General features: G+C 35.7%; 1 long non-coding RNA gene across 1 annotated transcript; it reads right to left on the bottom strand.

The window, feature by feature from the left end:
- Positions 1-16,802: 16,802 nt before the first annotated feature.
- Positions 16,803-18,327, bottom strand: LOC133525579 (uncharacterized). The gene is made up of 2 exons (XR_009800591.1): positions 17,760-18,327; positions 16,803-17,060 (listed from the first exon to the last, which is right to left on the bottom strand). It is a non-coding gene; the product is annotated as an uncharacterized LOC133525579 (long non-coding RNA).
- Positions 18,328-20,921: the final 2,594 nt, after the last annotated feature.

The raw sequence follows: 20,921 nt of genomic DNA, 5'->3' as shown, positions 1-20,921 counted from the left end.
TAGATAGTACCGCCAATACCAATCTTAGCAGAGACTACAACCAGCAGCAAAAGTTGCAACTTTAATGTTACAGATGATATTAATAATTCGAGCCAGTAGGTCATTTTGTACACCTCTCCTGCTTAGCTACTTCTACAGTAGACTGTTCCCACATACCTACAAATCATCTTCTTCGCGTTATCCCGCCTTTTTGCCACGGGTCATGAGAGCCTAGGGTCCGCTTGGCAACAAATCCCTAGAAAGTAACACTAGTTTTTACGAAAGCGACTGCCATCTGACCTTCCAACCCAGAGGGTAAACTAGGCCTTATTGGGATTAGTCCGGTTTCCTCACGATGTTTCTCTTCACGGAAAAGCAACTGGTAAATATGAAATGATATTTCGTACATAAGTTCCGAAAGACTCCCGCGACCTCCGGATTGCAAGTCGCACGCTCTTACCGCTAGACCACCAGCACTTCCCACAATCCCATACAAATACAGTAGCAATTTCAACTCTTAGTAAAAATAGGAATAAATTACTTTTATTGGGATTCAGAAACCTATATACCTAAAGGTATACTATCCAGTGAGCCAAAGCTTACAAAATATTCAAATTATTTGAGCGATCGTTAGTAATTTTACCTGTTTTATATATGTTTTATTCGTAAAAGTTACGGCTTACTAAAATCATAACGAAAAAAAAAGTTTGGCCTAGTGGGTAGTGACCCTGCCTACGAAGCCGATGGTTCCGGGGTCAAATCCTGGTAAGGGCATTTGTTCGTGTGATGAGCATGGATATTTGTTCCTGAGTCGTGGGTGTTTTCTGTGTATTTAAGTATTTATAAATATTTATATATTATATATATCGTTGTCTGGGTACCCTCAACACAAGCCTTATAGAGCTTACTGTGGGACTTAGTCAATTTGTGTAATAATGTCCTATAATATTTATTTTATTTATTTATTTATTTATAATAGTTATATACGGTACATATGGTGCTACTTTACCGCACTAGTGCGATAATTAGCACTTTACGTAGGTAGCTATGTCGAAAATTTAAAGGACCATATTATGTACTGTAAAACGTTGTACAGTCAGCATCAAAAGTAGCGGATCAAATAACGTTTCATAAGTGTCTACCATTCTGTAACAGCTTAAGAAAAAGTGGTGGCTTTAATATATAACAACAAAGACTGTAAAAGATATACTTTTGAGCGCGAATTTTAACAATTTATCTATATTTGGAAAAGTTATCCGGAATATCAGATACTTTTGGCGCGTTGTTTCATCCGCTACTTTTGATGCTGACTGTACTTGTACGATACATGAGCGATAAGTAATTCGCAACTCGTGTCGATTTAAAACACTCCCGTTGGTCTTGTTCTGATTTATCGCCACTCGTTACGAATTTCCCATTTTTCGCACTTGTATCGTAATGTGCTATTACAGACGCTGTAATTATAAGTACAAACAGGAGCACTTAGTGCAGTCTGATAAAAGCTGTGATGGCAGGTCTGAGATAATTTTATATCATTTACTACTCTCTCCCACAGACTGAGTAATGAGAGATAAATTATCGAACTGGCCAGGGTGCGTAGACAAGATGTCAATCATTAACGCTGCGTAGCGAACGTAACGCAAATGCACTGTCGCACTAATATGGAAGAATGTTAGAATCAGACCAACATAAGTTGGGAGCAATTTTGATAGCCCAACCTGTGCAAGTGTTAAGTAAACGTCATCATTTCATAGATGTTTGACCTTTAAAATAACACTTTCACTGTCTGGGCTGTCAGAATTATACTATATTCAAACTTCACTTTAGATAAAACAGTTTGAAGTGGTCTCTAGACGATTAAGCACGTTTTTCAAGTAGATTTACGTTATTTACCCACTTTATCGAGGAACCTGCTTGATATACAATTATAAACAATCGCTCAAATGATTTTTGTTCTGTAAGATGACGATCGACTGCCCCGAAACCGCCTTTTCCATACAAACGTAGTCCCAATTTTCCTCTCCGGATATTAACATTATTGAAAATATTTTGATACAATTTGATTTATATATTATCAACCATATCTATGCCCGCTCGTTTGATTTTCTAAATTCTAAATTATTATAAGAGTTAGGAGCTTTTATAAAGTATGTGTTTTTCTGTTCTCTTATAATAATTAAAACATCGAAAAAAACATACAGGCGGGCATTGCTGTGTTTAAATTACATCAAAGTGTGTGTTATCCATAATGTCAATATTCAGGGAGGAAAATAAGGACTACGTTTGTATGGAGAAGTGATCGTCCCCTTTCCTCTTAAGAGGGAAGTCTACCACGGGATCCACCATACAAAAAGAGAAAACGTTTTTCCACTTCTATATTTTCCTTTCTCCATGATTTTTAGTATATTATTGACACAATGAAAAACTAGGTCTATAGGTTTTCCTTTTTTTTTCAAAATTTGCAAAACAAAACATTTTTTTTTCAAATAAGCGAAACCTTTAAACCTAAAATATATTATGTATGTATGTATATGTATATACTTTATTCTACATATAAATAAAAACACGAAAAACACAGTTACAGAGTAAATTAAATACAACAAAGGTGAACTTATCCCTGTATGGGATCTCTTCCAGTTAACCTTTGAGGAAATGAGTAAAACAGAAGTAACGGTGAATGAATGACAAACACAAACAAAAGTGTACAATCACTGAAATTAATGAAATGCACGTTTTGAATACACATTGATACAAATATACATAGATAGAAAAATAACCATAAAATAATGCATACATATATATATAACATAAATAAAAATAAATAAATATTCAATATTATTTTATATTTTATTTATAGTGCTGTACCGTAGACATTTAGCTCCAGCGATATGCTTTGGTTAAGAAGGGTAGGTAGCACTACACTATGTAATATTGCAGCTCGAGATCGATATTTACTTATTGACCTTCCTACAATTGAAATATACGAGTTGAAATACCATAGACTAGATAATATTTAACAACTTGCTTGACTGGCCAACACTACATGAGGTGTTGAATTTAGTTACTGCAGATGGTATATTAGGTAATATTATCTGGAAAACAAAATTTACCAAAAACTGTTTCAATTAATCCGATAAAAGCGAAGCGGAAGCGAAGCGATCGACATCAAAATCAAAGTGATTTGTTAAGATTTAGTTAGTAAAAACCGTTTTCTCCCGAAATGGAATTTCATAGATAAATTACCGTTATTTCGCTAGATTCAAAAAGCTAGTCTTCCCTCTTAAGCCTGGCAAATTGAGAGGTTGGTTCAATAAAAAGTCCATCAGCCTTAACGCCTTCAGTCACGTAATCGTAAGCGATCGTGATAGGGAGCGTGCATGAACTGTAGGAGGCAGCACACGAGCCGTCAGATTTTTGGCGCGAGGCGTAAATGTGATGTTTTTTGTTCCGATGTAGCCCACAAGATGGCAGAACCTACTATGCACAAGAAAACACGTGACGTGTACATGTGGATGTTTATGGTTCCGATTCAGGCCACAAGATGGCAGACCCTCCAACGCGCACGGTCCCTATTGTCAATCTTACGTAGTTGACATGCGCACTTAATCGCATGGGGATCCCATGAAAGCATAATCTTGAATTCCGTATAAAATTTAGTCGAAGAGCATATGTACGGTCGAGGAACTTGATTCTCTAGCAGTTTACGGTTCACATTACATTGGACAGCTCTTAGCATGTACAACTAAATTTACTTGAACCACAAATTGCTAAAGAATCAATTTCTTTGTACTGTACTGACTGTTACTAGGTTCTGACAATGAGTTACTGAATAAATACTTGAAGTTTATTGTTCCATCATTCCGTGAGAGAAGCAAGAATTTAAAGCTGCCACCGAATATGGCACTGATGTACCGTAGACATTTAGCTCCTGCGATATATCGCGAAAAAGTTTATACTTCCACTTATACACACACACATACACATATCTACATATGTACACTTTGCCAAAAAACATGAAGAGGAATAGCAAAAAACCTTGCGAATTCATGTTCATTACCCCGCTATTATTCTGAAACAAGAGTTCGGGATGGAAAATGATAAAAAAAAAAAAAACAAAACATACATATACATGCTGTAAGTAGTAGCTCTTTTGGTCTCAGACAATACAGCCACCTGTACTAAAATAACGGTGTCGACATAGTGACTTTTAAACTATTTTTTTATAAAGTTTTGGCACTTTAAAGTAGATCTATAACCGCGTTTATTTTAACTCTCTACACGATACTTATTTTTGATTCGTATATTTGATCAGATCGAGTAAAACCTTGCCTTTAAGTAACAATTTACAAGAAAAAAGTACCTAGACTATAAAAATATTTTCTTGTTAACTTAATAAACGTAATTACGAGACAGTATAAATTAACATGAATTATCAGAAATTAACATAATGGAAAAGATTAGGTACTATCGCTACACAAATGCTAATGAAGTAATAAAAGCCTTTTTGAGCTTCGGTGGGACTTTATTCTATAATATTTGTTATTATTTATTATAAAAACAATCAACTAGCAAGTAAAAAAAGCCCGGTAAAAATTCATGAGACTAAACCCCACTCAAGTGAATAATAAATGCAAGGCGTATATTTATTTATTTAATTTCTACTGTTATAATCTGTATTGTATTTGCTGAATAAATGTGTTGAACCCTAAAAAAAATGCAAGGCTCTGTATATTTAATGCACACTACAATATTATAATCCAGAGAGCCTGCTATGCCGAACCAGGGAGGCACCTCCCCAACCATATCCATCCCTTTTCTTCTCGTTTTCATTCAGTTAATGGCATCCCAGTCGGACGCTCGCAAAAGAAATCATTTACACTAAGAAAGGTGTAGTATATCATTAACTTAAATAATTATGTAGGAGTCGTTCCAGCGAGTTGCGGTCGCGGCGCGTTTGCGTTCACCACGAATATTCTACAGTCGAGAGATATATCGGAGCGGCCGATGTTCTCAATAATATCTGATCACGCACTCTAGCGTCTTGAGAATAGAGGCGTGTTTAAATATCTGCGAGTACCTGGGCTGCTCTGATATAACTGAAAGCGGCTGTACAAGGCAACGTAACGTTAACATTCACGTTAACGAACCGAGGGGGGATAGTTTCGTGATTACAGTTCGGCATAATGGAGTGGTGGGGGTTTTAATCATTGGGGAAATGTCGCGGTTGGAGTTTTTCCGTCAAAGCTAAATATATGCGGTGATAATTGCGCAAAGGTCTAGCACACTCCACTAGGTACCATTAATTCTGACGATTACTCCCTTTGAATAGTTTCGGTTGAATTTGTTTTGGAAAACGTTTTGTGAGCTTTAATTTGGTAACCGTGGACGCCTGCGGCCTGCGCCCTCGATGTCAAGTTATATACGGCTTATATGCCAAAGGTGCGAGGAATGTATGCGATTATACCTACGCATATTCAAGTAGTAGGAATAACTGGAATCAGAGTTCACTGAAACTTACACAACATTATTCTATCTTTTAAAAATATTCCTAATTTTTTTTGCAATCAATTGGGTGCTTCTGCTCTTCCTTGCGCACGCTTGCCTCTTATGGGTAATATTAAATCATTAATTATGTCGCCTGCGGTATTTCCGGACCGATACGACCTTCAAACCTTCAAGAAAAGAGCGTACTCCCATCTTAGAGGCCGGCAACGCACTTACAACTCCTCTGGTCTAGGGCTAGTCTCATCCAGAAGTGTCCCGCGATTTTTCGAATGTCGTCCACCCAACGAGCCAACGGACGCCAGGCGCTTCTTTCGTCCCAAAGCGGCCACCAATCATACAATAAACGTTAAATTTGGACTTATTTTATATTTTAGTATAGAGTAAGGTTTATATAAGACTTAATTTTTTTTTATGGTAGAGGAGGCAAACGAGCAGACGGATCACCTGATGGTAAGCGATTACCGCCGCCCATGGCCACCTGCAAGCCCTTAGGTTTCTTATTGGCTGAAAAATGTTAGCATTAAACACTTTACAAGTTTACTTTACAAAAATGTGAATCAATCTTTAAGACGAAAGTTGACCACCGCTACAAAACCGCCTCTCCATACAAACGTAGTCCCCATTTTCCTCTCTGTACATGTATTTTATTATATACTACGTCGGTGGCAAACAAGCATACGGCCCGCCTGATGGTAAGCAGTCTCCGTAGCCTATGTACGCCTACAAATCCAGAGGAGTTACATGCGCGTTGCCGACCCTAATACTCCGCACCATCGTGCAACGTTACGGCAACCTTACCAGCAGGAACACAACACTATGAGTAGGGTCTAGTGTTATTTGGCTGCGGTTTTCTGTAAGGTGGAGGTACTTCCCCAGTTCGGCTCTGCTCTAGATCTGGAATGACGTCTACTGTGCTGTGCCCTACCAAACAAATCGAGATGACATTAACAGTGCCCATACCTCACTTTTGGACGTAGTTTAAGGACATACCCGGGTGTATTAACATTATTGAAATTATTTTGACACAATTTAATTATATCAACCACAGCTATGCCCCGTTTAGTTATTATAACTGTTAGGATAATTTAAAAATGGGTATGGAATTAGTTTTTCGCTCCTCACTCTTATAATAATAATAAAAAAACGAAAAAATCACCAAACGAAGGGGCATAGATATGGTTAATATATCTACTTGCATAAAAATAATTTCTATAATGTTCAGGGAGGAAAATGAGGACTTCGTTTGTATAGAGAAGCGGTCGTCCTCTTTCTCTTAAGTACTAGGTAGGCATAGTCAGCTGCAGAGATAGTTGACCCCCCAGGAAACAAATTTCTATGCAGGAGGGTCAGTTATCTCTGCCGCTGACTGCATCCTTTCTTAATCTTTTCACACTTGACTGGCTCAGTGACCCAAACAGGATCTTGGCCTCTGACACAAGAGAGCGCCACTCTGCCCTATCCTGCGCCACTTCACGCCAGTTGGGTATTCCGAGGGCGAACAGGTCTTTTAGGACTTTGTCACTGCAGCGGTATCTGGGACGCCCAGACAGACGTTTTCCACCCGGGTGCCCCACATACGCTCTTCTCACGGCACGATGCTCTCCCATCCTCTCTAGGTGGCCGAGCCAGCGGAGTCGTGTGGCTTTGATCTCGCCAATTATATTGGGCATCGCAACCAGCTCCTCTAGCACCCTATTCTTCCTACGCCTCCAAGTTCCATCTTCATCTCTGAATCTTTTAATTTAGCGAAAACGTCACGGTCATAATGCCTGAAAGACTTATCATATACAGTTCGTTGTTCAACGCTACGGTTAACTACGGCGTTACTTGAAAAGATGTGGATGAAATGATACCTAATACGAAATCGTCCGTGGACTTAAAATCGGAATCTCAAAAATATTTTTATTTTATTTATTTATTTATTATTCATTAAATATGTACCTACAGCAAAGTTTTCACTATATCTAATTATACATTTTAATTGAAACCAGCGTTTAAAGACATAGTCTGCAATAACAGCCCAAAAAGACCGGGACCTGTGCTAGGGCTAGTTACAATATATGTGACCCAAGTTTTGAGAGCGATCGGATTTTGGATAATTAATTTTCCTATACCTAATATAAAAATTACTCAGTCAATATCAGTTACAGTTGTATATAAAAGGGATAAAATTTTATATTATCCTTTTTCAAGTCTTTTTTTTGTCTTTTTAATAAAGGTTTTTATACGATTATACACCGTGGGCCAATTAAACCCGACAGATTTCAAAGGTGTATTCTTGACCGCATTTAGAGACTAAAATGTCATAGAATGTTTTCTGAAATCGGTCTTGTTTTAGAGATAATGACAATTTCTGTGAAAATTTGTTTCTTTTATCACTTAGTCAAAAACGCCTTTTTAGCTGTGACGCTGCCACTATGTGACTTGGTTTAGACATACCTACTGACAGATATTAAAGCTTTAAAGTAAACTCGCAATTTTCGTCTGTAAATAAAATAAAAAACTTTACTTATTCGTTGTAATGTTTTTTTTTCACCAAGGTGTATAAATAACGTGTCGTGTGCAGAAAACGCAAAAGGATTTTTTTTTTCGGCAAAAAAAATTTTTTTTTGGCGAATTGGGCCAAAACTCATATAACATTTTTTGCTCCTTATAACCTCAGGAATGCGTGGTTAAAATCTGTCGGGTTTAATTGGCCCACGGTGTATAAGTGCATATATAAAAACGCTTCTAATAATTTAGTAAGTTTTTACTTATGAAAAAAAAATATGTAAATAATCGTATATAAGTTATAATTCTTACACATTTACCTCGACTTATTTTTCTAAAGTATTTTTCAATAAAAAAAAACGTCAAGATAGCTTATCGTCTTTCTAATGCTAAAATACGAATTATAGGGCCATGCAAATGCATATTACAGAACTAAAATACCATTGATAAATCAAATCATCGCGATATATATATTCCTACTGGCAAAATACAAAAATTTAAGCTGCTTTAATGTTACGTTGAGCACTTACTCAAAATATTAAGTAGTAAAATCTTCTATAAGTTTGTCACATCGAGTTAAATTAATTAACTTGAATATTATTCCATAAAATACCATATTGTGGATTGTTTACATTTTTATAAATACCTAAAGAAATACACGTTTTTCTTGTTTGTTGTTGAATTTTTGATTATTAAGTGCAATTTATGGTACCATTTGTTTGATTATTGATCTCACCTACGACTCCTATGCGTCTGATTTATAAATAAAGCATAAAAATAAGAATAACATGGTGTTTTTTGAAACTTTCAAAATTTCTCGAGATACTTGAGAAACTCGAGAAATACTGACCGAGAATTCCCATGCCTTGAGAAATAAAAAAAGTCGAGAAATTAGAATCCCTAGGCAAGGGAGATTGAGGGGAAGGAGGGGGAGTATAAAACAAAAGTGATTTCTTTATCATTTATACTCTGGCATAGCGACCTTGTCAGTAGAAAAAGACGGCAAATTAAAAAAATGTAGGCGCGAAGAGTTAACTTCCCATAGAAAATGTGATGTTCGCTCCTTTTCTACTGACAAATTAGTTTGTTTCAGTATATAAGTATGATAAATACCAATCTTTGAAAAACAAAATGTATCATTCAATAACAAGTACATATTTCATTTCATTCATTTCATTTATTCACCATAAAGTAATATGTGCATTACATGGTATGTCGTTACAAGCAATCAAATAATTAATATAATTCCAATACACTATAATACATTAAAAAATAGTTGTTTTATATCAAAAGTCCCCGGCCGTAACCCTTAAGCCGGGGGAGAGGGGAATTCAAGGTCCCATTTTTGGCTTCTTCACTTATATCTTGGAAACTTTGCGTCTTAGCTACATGACTACTTACACAAAACGGAATCTAATTAAATTTGCTGCAAGTTTAATTTAGTCAAGTTTTTGGACATATAATAGCTTTCGGGATATCCTCTCTTGAAAGTTTATTTGGGTCTCTCAATTTTATCTTGATAACTACATCAGTGAAGCTACTAGGCCATGTTTGGTATCGTTTTCGTATAGCAGCTTAACTAATGTAGATATGAAGATAAAATTGAGAGCCCTAAAAAACTTACAAGAGCGGATATCTCAAAAACTATAAAAGATATCGAAAAACTTGACTGAATGAAACTTGTAATAAATTTAATCAACTTTCATTTTGTATAAGTGGCCATGTCGCTAAGATGCATATTTTCTGAGATATAAGTGAAAAACCGATAAGGAACTAAATCAAATTAAAAGAATTTCGAATGCTGTTCCACCGTGATACAGTTTGATACTAGATACGGGGAACAGAAGACGCTTACTACTGCTATGCTATGAAGTATAAACAAATTAAAATAATGTATACCTTTTCTTGTATATAGACCTAAAATTAGTGTTATCTAAGTGTAAGCAGTTGTTACATTTATGGTACTAAATAAATATGTTAGTGTGTCACGGAAGTTTTATAAGTAGAATTTTTAATGATTTGTTAAATTATAAGTAAGTAAACACTTTATTGTACGAGAAAAATAAATATTACATCAGATGGAAAATAATTGGGTAGTACAAAGGCGAACTTATCCCTAAGAGGGATCTCTTCCAGTTAACCCATACCTAAAAGAGTAATTAAAAACTATATCTAAAGTAATTGTATATTATTACATACCATAAACTATATATAAATAAAAATCTTTATACATAACCTATATGAATAAATATAAATATATATTATGACCGCACACATCTTCCTACCTGTCAGTAGGTGCTTCATCTGAGAGCCATAGTTTTTTTAGTTTATATTTTAGTGATGTCACTGATTGACACTGTCTCAAAGGAGGTGGTAGCGCGTTCCAAAGCTTAACAGAATTTACGGTGAATGATTTGTGATATGATCGGTGTTTATGAATTATTTTCCGAAACGTATAGTTTCCTAGCCGCTAATTTTCTTTTCGCATCTTTGCCTGAACGCGATTATTATACCCACTGTTTTCCTCCACAGCGCTCCCATAGAAAATACTAAACGGACGCGGAGCGGGAGTCACGTGTTTAAGTTTATGTCTCGCCAATTTTCATTAATTATTTAGCTTTTATAGTAATAAAGTATTATTTTAGATGTCTTGTGGAAAAGTATTGTATACAATAGTGATATAACCAAGCTTTTCAATTTCGTATTACTTAGGCAACTCAGCAAGCTTCGTTGCCTAAACACGGTACTCGACTGAAAAACTCTCTATTATATTACGATTGCATAAAATACTATTATTGATTTTTGATAAGGTCCTACTACTAATGGAAACTTCCTTACAAGTACGCATCGAATAAGATATTGTGATGCATTTCGTCACTAAACGCAACCTACTTAATATATGAACAAGAAATGTTTACTAAACACTGTTTAGTGTTTACTTAGTATATACTCTGTTTTTTTTTTTTATATTAGAATTTTTCTAACTTCAAAAGTAGTGGTAGGTAATAATTTAACTTTTCATCTCTCATGCTACGAAACTGGGTCATTGTTGTTCTATGAAATGTACATTTTACACTCAGAGTACGATTTTTTCTTTAATTTTGTTTTAAATGGATTTCCTGGACAATTTCCGTTCTGATATATCTCCCCATTACATAAATAACGATACTTTTACCTAATTTGTTAATTGAAAGTACCATTAAAGAAATACAGGATGGTCCAGAAATTGAACAGGGAAAAAACGTTTATTTGTAATAAAAGTACCTAGACAAATAGGGGTTTTATTTTTCAAAAAATAGTAATCTAAAATGTTACCATTTTATTCCTATCTTGGAACCCTAAACTGGAAATTTTTAGTACAGTCTGAAAAACATGATGGATAATTTCTTACATTTCCCCGTATTTTTCTTTTTTCAAATTCCTCCATGGAGCTTAGAGGGCTAACAAAAAAAATTATTGGAGATAAGTCGGGGTCGTGAGGTGGCCAGTTACGATTACCCCTTTTGGAAATAAGATTTCAGGCGAAGATTTCAGTAGAGTGTTTAACTCGGGTGAAAGCCATTATTTTAGTCTCGGACTATTAGCGCTCTCACTCCCTTGGTTAACAATCTACTATTTTGCAATCCTTGGTTAACAATCTACTATTTTGCAATCCTGTACCTACGTGACAATTCTGGAAATGTGGTGCAAATTCGGGTCTAACACATTTCTCATGGAATGACATGGATACTGTATAGGAGTAGGTACATATAGCAAATATACACGATGAAATTTAATCGGTGATCACGAACCAATTTTTCTAATTCAGTCATCGATGGCAATTACGCCGATCACTATTAAGAGGTGACTGACCATGCAAAAAGAAAAAACGTTTTTTCACTTGTGTAGTGCACCAATTTGTCAAGAGATGGCGCCACCTCCGAGATAGAACGCGCTAACGATGTGTCGACGTAGAAACATGACCTCCGAGATGCAAATTACCGATCGATGTCAAAAGCTAGGAGCGGATTAGTGCTTGGTTGGCTGCATTCAAGCTATTGAACACCTTCCAACATTAATCTTGCGAACCTATTTCAGATAGCAGCAACGGTGTCTCGGTCGAAACGCCTGCTGTCGTCACGATAGTATCGTCAGTCTTAAGTCCATTCAGTTATATTAGTAGTTCTTGTTATTAAACCGACTCAGATATTTACGTTGTTTTCGTCTGCGGAGCGTAACCCTCACTACTAGGGTTGCCACCCGTACTTTTATAAAAAGTATTGTACTCTATTTTAGCTTTGTGTACTTTATATTTTACGAAGCACTAAAAGTACGCCAAAATACTTTATTTACGACCTTTATTCATTAATTATATTTTTTTAAGCGAAACATGCAAATTTTGGATATTTCATATCTATATTCACCAGGAAAATACATTTGACAATGTTCCTGAACGCAACCTTAAGAAACAATGCTTCCATTAAGCTTATCAGAAATGAACTACTAGTTTATTTAAATTTGTGCATGCCATGCTTACAAGCTATAAACATATTTCAAGCTGATAAGAAACTGTTAGCCAGTGCGAAATCAAACAAAAAATATGTATTTAAAAAAATACAATAAAATACTTTATTTTTATGCCGTGTACTTTTTATTTTTGTACCGTCAGACGAGAAATACTTTATTTGGGGCGCAAAAAGGTGGCAACCCTACTCACTACACTTGTAAATATTTTCTAATCTCCATGATTTTTTAGTATGTTGTTGACACAATAAAAAACTAGGTTTATAGGTTTTCCTTTTTTTTTTTCAAAATTTACAAATCAAAAAAAAATATTTTTTCCAAAAAAGCGAAACCTATAAACCTAGAATGTTGACGAGATTTAGTAAGTGGAACCCGTTTTCTCCCAAAATGGAATTTCATAGAATAATTACCCTTAATTCGTTAAATTCAAAAAGCTATCAACTATTGGATCAACCCCGAAAACCTGAAAATAAATTACTATCTCATAGACAATATCAACATCAGACCAGCCAAAATGTATGAAACAGCCATTTTCTTTTTGCGATGTCGGGGTTGGTTCCATAGTTAAATATGATCGCCATCGATCGGTTAAATTTCATGGTGTATAGGTAGTTGTATAGTTATATAATTCTAGCTTATACACACGGTATCCCTACTAAATACTATAATTTAAAAAATGCGAAAGTAGCTTTTATCTATCTGTCTGTCTGTTACATTTTCACGCTTAAACCTCTGAAACGTTTTTGATGAAGTCTAGTATGGAGATAATTTGAGGCCTGTGGAAGAAGATAAAATAGTTTTCATCAATCATCATCCATCATGCTGAACATGCTGAGATGAGGCCATTTCGTGGCACTTTATACTTTCCTTTTTTTTGTTATATTATGTAATATAATGTGTCTTGTTTGTGTTTACGAATATAAATTATTCTATTCTATTCTATCATCCCACGCAGACGAAGATGCGGGCAGAAACTAGTTTATTAATATAGTAATAAATATTTGGACAATATGGCCGGCAGGGCGATTCACACTTACAAATTGATCCCATTTTGACATCAATCGCCGGTGCATGTCGGTCCTACTTGTATATTACTCAAATCAATCAAACATTTATTCAGCAAATAGGCCACATGGGCACTTTTACAAGTGAAATCTTTACAATCAATTAAAATGATAAAATACAATTACAGATTTATTAGAGATGTATACAGTCTCTAAATGTCGAATTACACAAAACAACTGCAATTGGAGCATGCTTTGATTAATACTTAACATCCCAACAACAAATCGATGGTAGATTTTTCGGACACAGATTGACAGTTACCTATTTCTCTCACTGCGCGATCTGTCCTGAACTCCTATTTTATGGGCCATTATTAGCTAAGTTAGAATTTACTTTTCTGACAAGAATTCAACCTGCATAAAAACTTCCTTTATCCAAGATTAATAACCTAACTTAATCCTCCAAAATCTAGTCGCAAAAGTAAAGTAACACTTTATTTATCCGCACGAAATTCTCCCGTGAAATTAAATGACATCCTTTCTCTATTTATAAGGCCGCATGCAGCGCTGCACCGCCTTAAATGGACTTCATTAGGCACAAAAAACGTCTCGGCCTCCCCTCCCCCTGACCTCACCCCCGCCGGGGCCCGCTCGCGAATTATGCAATTTCATTTGAATTTGCGGGTGCAAAAGTGCGAGGGGACCTAATGGGAGATCCGCGAGGGTGTTTCCCGAGTGAGACGCCGACCGGTAGAGTTTAGATTTAAAGATTGAACAGATTTAAAAATTAAATAAATAGATTGAAAGCTTTGTTATAACTACAATTACCTACAAAAACGACATTGACTACCACGATCACGGAATACACAAGTACAAAATACACCGATACAAATGCGAAAAACAGGAAATTCGCAACGGCGATAAATTAAAACACGACTGAAGGGAGTGTTTTAAATCGACACGAGTTGCGAATTACCTATTCGCACATGTATCGTGCAACATTTTACAGTGAACAGAGGCCCTTTAAAATTTCGACATAGATACGTAATGTCTGATTATCGCACTAGAGCGGTAAAGTAGCAATATATGTACTGTCAAAACTCTAATGATGCACTTACAGTATTGATTTATTATTAAGTAATTCCTAGCTCAAAATAATACTTGTTCCTCATACAAATGATTAACTCCTTTTTAACCCCCTTAGGGGTTGAATTTTTCAAAATCGCTTCCTTCTTCTTCCTCGCGTTGTCCCTGCGTTTTGCCAAGGCTTATGGGAGCCTGGGGTCCGCTTGGTAACTAATCCCAAGAAATGGCGTAGGCACTAGTTTTTACGAAAGCGATATTTTGTGCATCTGTTATAAGCGAAAATAATCGACCTAGGAGCTAAGTTCCAGTGCAAAGACGGAATTATTAGAAAATCAAGCAAAGTATTTTATAGCTAGTTTATAGGTACCTAACTTAGGTAGGTAAAACTTAGGTATTCGCCCCGCCTTATAATTTCGCCCGTATCTACTTGCCTGGCTTACTACTCTCAGTACCCGCATCTTCGCACCTAAGTACTCACAGCCCTCACAGGTAACATTAACACTTATACTGCGAACAGGTTCTACTTTTTAGATTCACTTCATAACACTATTGTCAAAAATTTCGTTGACAGACGGGTGAACTACTTGAAAGCACAGTGGGAAGTACAGAAAGCCAAGATCGTTACGAATAAGGGCATATGTCATCAGGGCCAAAATTCAACGGTGTATAGTGCTTTTAATGGTACAATGCAAGTAATTATGACCGATTATGAACTCTATTTCTTAAAGAGTTTACAGTTTCGTAGAACAGAAGGTCAAGGTGCAACTCGCGGGCTCGACGCGGACGGGTGCGGAGGGCGGCGTCACCTATTAAGGCGGCTCACACGCCGCGACAACCACACGCTTTTTTCACCTCCCCCCACCCGCTCGCGCACGCTAAATTGCACCTTGCGGGCTCCCCGCAAGGCCCACAACTGCGGTGAGCCGCTGATTAAATTATTTCCCCATTATTTGATTCGCCACCTTTCCAAAATGGCGGCAGAACGCGGACTAATTGATGACCACCCTTGAGACACCACGCCTGCTAATTAATGAATCCATTTCGTGATTGAAACGCATCGCCTTTACACTACACTGACTTTACGGGGTCGAATTTTTATCATTCTTTTTTTTTATCATTTCTGAAACATGTAGGATTAATTAATTATAAATATAATAATATAAAAAAAAAACTCAGAATCGCAATCCATATGGATCCTAATTGGAGAAAAAAAGTATCCCAATTATTTTCCATTCTGTTACCATTTTTCATTAACGGTAACAAAAAATATAATTATTAAAACTTTTGGAGACACATTAATAAGAGTCTGCCAATTCCATTTCCAAATTATTTATTTGTTAAACATAGGTATGTACAACAGTAGGTCTTAAATGTATAATAAAGTATCACTATGCTTATTTTCAATTCTTATCGGATATTTTTAGTAACGTGTGGATTAGTCCCGATTCGATGCAGTGCGTTTGCCGTCGGCAAATGTTTAGTTTATTTATTTCATAATGATACATTGCAGTATAAATTTTTCTTTAGTTAATCTACCTATATTAATTTATATTATGATCGTCAATAATTTGGCATGCAAACATATAATTATAAAATTTTAACATAACCAATTTTAAAACAATACAAATTATGAAAACTAACAATTGTTAAGTAAAAAAGGTATTACAAAATTGCTGTCAAATTAAAAACTAAGAAACAAATTAAGAACAGAAAACGAAATAAATAATGGAACAATGGTTATGCAGATGACTTCAGATATTATTTAAATAGGTTAGTAGATTTGGATCCTCCTACGTCCCTCCTCACTTAAATAGTCAATATCTATCTGTTAGGAAATATTTGAATAGTACCTAAACATAATATTTAGGTAAACTAAAAATACATGTATTAAAAAAAAAATTGTTTATTTCGGACCATAATCAGGCGCGGATACAAGGGGGGGGCCATAGGGGCAATGGCCCCCCCCTAAAACCCTGGCTCTCACATTACTAAATTGAGTAAATTTTATTTTTTACCAAAAATATATGATTTTCTCAAAATGGCCCCCCCCCTAAGCCAAATCTTGTATCCGCGCCTGACCATAATCCATAGAAATTGGTTAGTAGCTTCTTAAAAATCTATGTTAGTCTTATGAATAAATATATATCTACAGGAAACTTAACCTAGTAGGTATTGGGTCTTACCATATTTGTCCCTCCCAATAATCACATTAACCCAGTATTTTGTGAGCGGGCAGTCGAGGCGATCGGCCAACGTCCTTAGCATGCTGTTGCTGCTTCCGCGCACTCTCCCAAGCAGTGAGGCAATTCTTTTTCGCCTTATGGCAAAGAAGTCGTCGGTTCTAGCCTCGGCGAACATGCCCGATGCGCTGCAGTGTTTAGGTCGCCTCAACAGCATTCTAAGGACGTTGTTGTATTGCACACGCAGTGTATTATAGGCCTTCTGTGTGAAACTTACCCACAGGCCGCACGTGTAAAACGTCTGGCAATAAGCCTTAATAAAACCGGCCAAGAGCATGTCGGGCCACGCTCAGTGTAGGGTTCCGTAGTTACTCTTCCGTCACAATAAGCTAAACTGGAGCTTAAAGTATAGTAAATTGTTAACCAAGGGATGAAACGGTACCTTTCACCAGAGTTAAACAAATAGGCAAATTTGCATAATCAGTACCTAATTAAAGTAAGTCTTTTTACTATGAAGGGAAACCTTTTTGCGATAACTCAAAAACAGCTAAACTGATCATGTCCGCTATAGTTTTCATTTAATTTCTTTCTTAAGCTCTACTTCCACGATTTTTTTCATATTTTTTGGACTTATGGTTCAAAAGTTAGAGGGGGGGGGACACATTATTTTTTTCTTTCGGAGCGATTATCTCCGAATATAATAACTTTATCAAAAAATGTTTCTTGAAAACGCCTATTAGTTTTTAAAGACCTTTCCAACGATACCCTACACTCTAGGGTTGAAGCGAAAAAAAAATTTCACCCCCACTTTACGTGTAGGGGAGGTACCCTAAAAAAAATTAAATTTTTAGATTTGATTGTACGACTTTGTCGGCTTTATTGATTTATATATCCATGCCAAATTTCAGCTTTCTAGCATTAACGACCACGGAGCAAAGCCTCGGACAGACAGACAGACAGACAGACAGACGGACATGGCGAAACTATAAGGGTTCCTAGTTGACTACGGAACCCTAAAAAGTGTCAGTTTTACTTTTTCAGTATTAACAGCATATTTTACACAAACCGAAACAGAAACTTAATAAGCTACTCTAGGGCACATTTTTATTTTGTTGTCGTTTTGTCGTCAAGTTCCCAATTTGGGCAAGAAAAATTGTTTCGTGATGGGTAAAGACATGTATATAATAATTAATTATTAATCATGATTATAGTGACGGGAAATCTCGTTTCTTTTTTATGAGTTGAGCGTGAAGAACGGGATATTATAATTTAAGAATGTTCTACCTTAGAGATGGCTAGGGGGCGCCTAAGCCTTCAGTAAGAGATGCATATACTTGGAAAAATTCGACCAATGCTGCCGTGACCCCGGTGGCCGAGTGGCTCAGGCACCTGCCGCGATAGCAGAGGACGCTGGTTCGATTCCAGCCTGGGGCACTGGAGGCCTTGGTCACTTTTTCTTAGTATATGACATTTATTTTAGTTTATAATTTATATAGTAGTGTTTCTACTTGAAATAAAAACAAATTAAAATATTTTCTAAAAATAATTTAATTTGTTCTAATACTTCTAATAGTATTACATATGTTGCAGTCAAAAGTGTGAACTGGTCAAAAGAACTTTTAACCGACAAAAACAGGCAAAACTACTTTTGACTGAGCATGTTGGTCAAAAGTAGTTTTACCTGAAAATCATTGGTTAATAGTAATTGTGACTGTTACTATTAGTCAAAAGTACTTTTGACCGCAGGCACTCAACAAAAGCACTTTTGACTAAAAATAACAGCCAAAAATAGTTTTTCCCAATGAGGTTGGTTAAAAGTACCTTTGACTGTCAGATTCCGTCATAAGTAGTTTTGACTGGTTGTCAGTCAAAACCCTTAAAAAGTTAGTCCTTAATATGTAGCACCCCTCTACCATTAAAAATTTAAAAAAAACCCCACAATTAGAAACAAGTTTATTATTAAATAATTAATAGGTACTCGTATAAAAAATGTAATACAGGGCAAGTGGTGTACCTGTAAACGATTGTGACAATAATAATCGTAAGTTTACTTAACATAAAACAATTTTCAAAGTCTCCAAGTGTCCAGAGGTAAGCAAAACATTAATCATAAAATATGTACAACTCGAGTTCTAACAATATTAAACAACACGAAATAATAATCACAAAATAATCATCAGAGGTAAGCAAGACAATAATCATAAAATAAGTACAACGCAAGTTATAACAATATTAAACAACACAAAATAATAATCGTAATATTAGGTTTACTTAATATAAAACAATTTTCAAAATCTCCAAGTGTCCAGAGGTAAGCAAAACATTAATCATAAAATAAGTACAACTAAAGTTCTAACAATATTAAACAACAAAAAATAATAATCGTAATATTAAGTTTACTTAACATAAAACAATTTTCAAAATCTCCAAGTGTCCAGAGGTAAGCAAAACATTAATCATAAAATAAGTACAACTAAAGTTCTAACAATATTAAACAACACGAAATAATAATCACAAAATAATCAGCAGAGGTAAGCAAAACATTAATCATAAAATAAGTACAACTCGAGTTATAACAATATTAAACAACACGAAATAATAATCACAAAATAATCATCAGAGGTAAGCAAAACATTAATCATAAAATAAGAACAACGCAAGTTATAACAATATTAAACAACACAAAATAATAATCGTAATATTAAGTTTACTTAACATAAAACAATTTTCAATATCTCCAAGTGTCCAGAGGTAAGGAAAACAATATAACCAACCAGGCCTCGGAGTTTCTCTTGTAGTGTACGAGTAAGACGAAGGATTAAACACGTTTTTGGGAGAAATAAAATTAGCAAGAATTGGATTTAAATTAAGTGTTAATATCGACTCCTAGTTTGCCTTCGTGTTACCGGTTAGAAAATCTCCGAGGCCGGAACATAACAGAATACAGTGAAACAAGCAAATTCGTAATTATTTTTCTAGAGCGAATCCCATTAGCTTTGTATCTCACAAACAATGCTCATTATCTGCATTGTTACCTGTGGCCAGAACTGCCACTTCAAAATGAAACGCATAGTAATAAGTGCAAACAACTTTTTACTTAAGTTGTCTTTTGGTCAAAGGAGATAAGATTTAAGCTTGATTCACGCTGATTCCGAACCGACACCGTACCGCGGCGTTTGTCAGCTGTTTTGTATGGAGAAGATCACGTGACCTTCTACGTTGCTGCCGGTGCTGGACATACAAAACAGCTGACAAACGCCGCGGTACGGTGTCGGTACGGAATCAGCGTGATCAAGCTTTACTCTTAAACAAAGAGAACACAGACGTTAGTCATCCCACGATGCGTACTTCACTGCTCTTTCACATACGCAGTGACCAATATCTGTGTTATCTTTGTTTAAGAGTAAACCTTATCTCTTTTAGCTTAAATACTACTCTAGTAATAAGTTGTTTGCACTTAGTATGTCTTTAATTTTGAAGTTGCACCTTTGGCCACAAGTAACAATACAGATAATGGGTATTGTTTGTCGGGCAAAAAGTTCAGTAGATTCGCTCTAGAAAAAAAAATTACGACTATATAATGAGAACCTCGTAAATATGAAATGATTTTTTCTTACTTACTTATTAATTATAACTTAATAATGTTAAAGGCATGATATTACGAGGCTGTCATGACGTTACAATGACGAATTATTTATTCGTACAATTCAAACTATTATGGCACTTTGAATTACACAGCAACCCCTTTTTCTTGCAGAAACATCTGTTGTTTTTGCAGCCTGAAGAACATACACATCGTGCATAACCTTGTCCTGTTCCAGTAGCGACGTTCTTTGCAGCAGTTCGTAATGCAATTGTCACGTTCGGCACCTCATGTTGTCGGAGAAACTTTTCTTCACACCCGTCGAATTCTGACCTAAAAAAAATGCACACACACATATACACATATGTTATTAATTACTTACATGCACACACACACACACACACACAAACACTCTCTCTCTCTCTCTCACACACACACTCACTCACTCACACACTCACTCACACACATACATACACACAAAGAGAGAGAGAGAGATTATTACAAAGACATCAAAAATACGTACCTACAGTATAATTTGTTCAAAATTCCACTCTTAGTCCCAATTTTGTATAACTGTTCTGAAGTTACTTC

The sequence above is a fragment of the Cydia pomonella genome, chromosome 15, assembly GCF_033807575.1.
Source record: "Cydia pomonella isolate Wapato2018A chromosome 15, ilCydPomo1, whole genome shotgun sequence".
NCBI classification, from domain to species: domain Eukaryota; kingdom Metazoa; phylum Arthropoda; class Insecta; order Lepidoptera; family Tortricidae; genus Cydia; species Cydia pomonella.
This window is presented reverse-complemented; position numbering and strand designations above follow the sequence as displayed.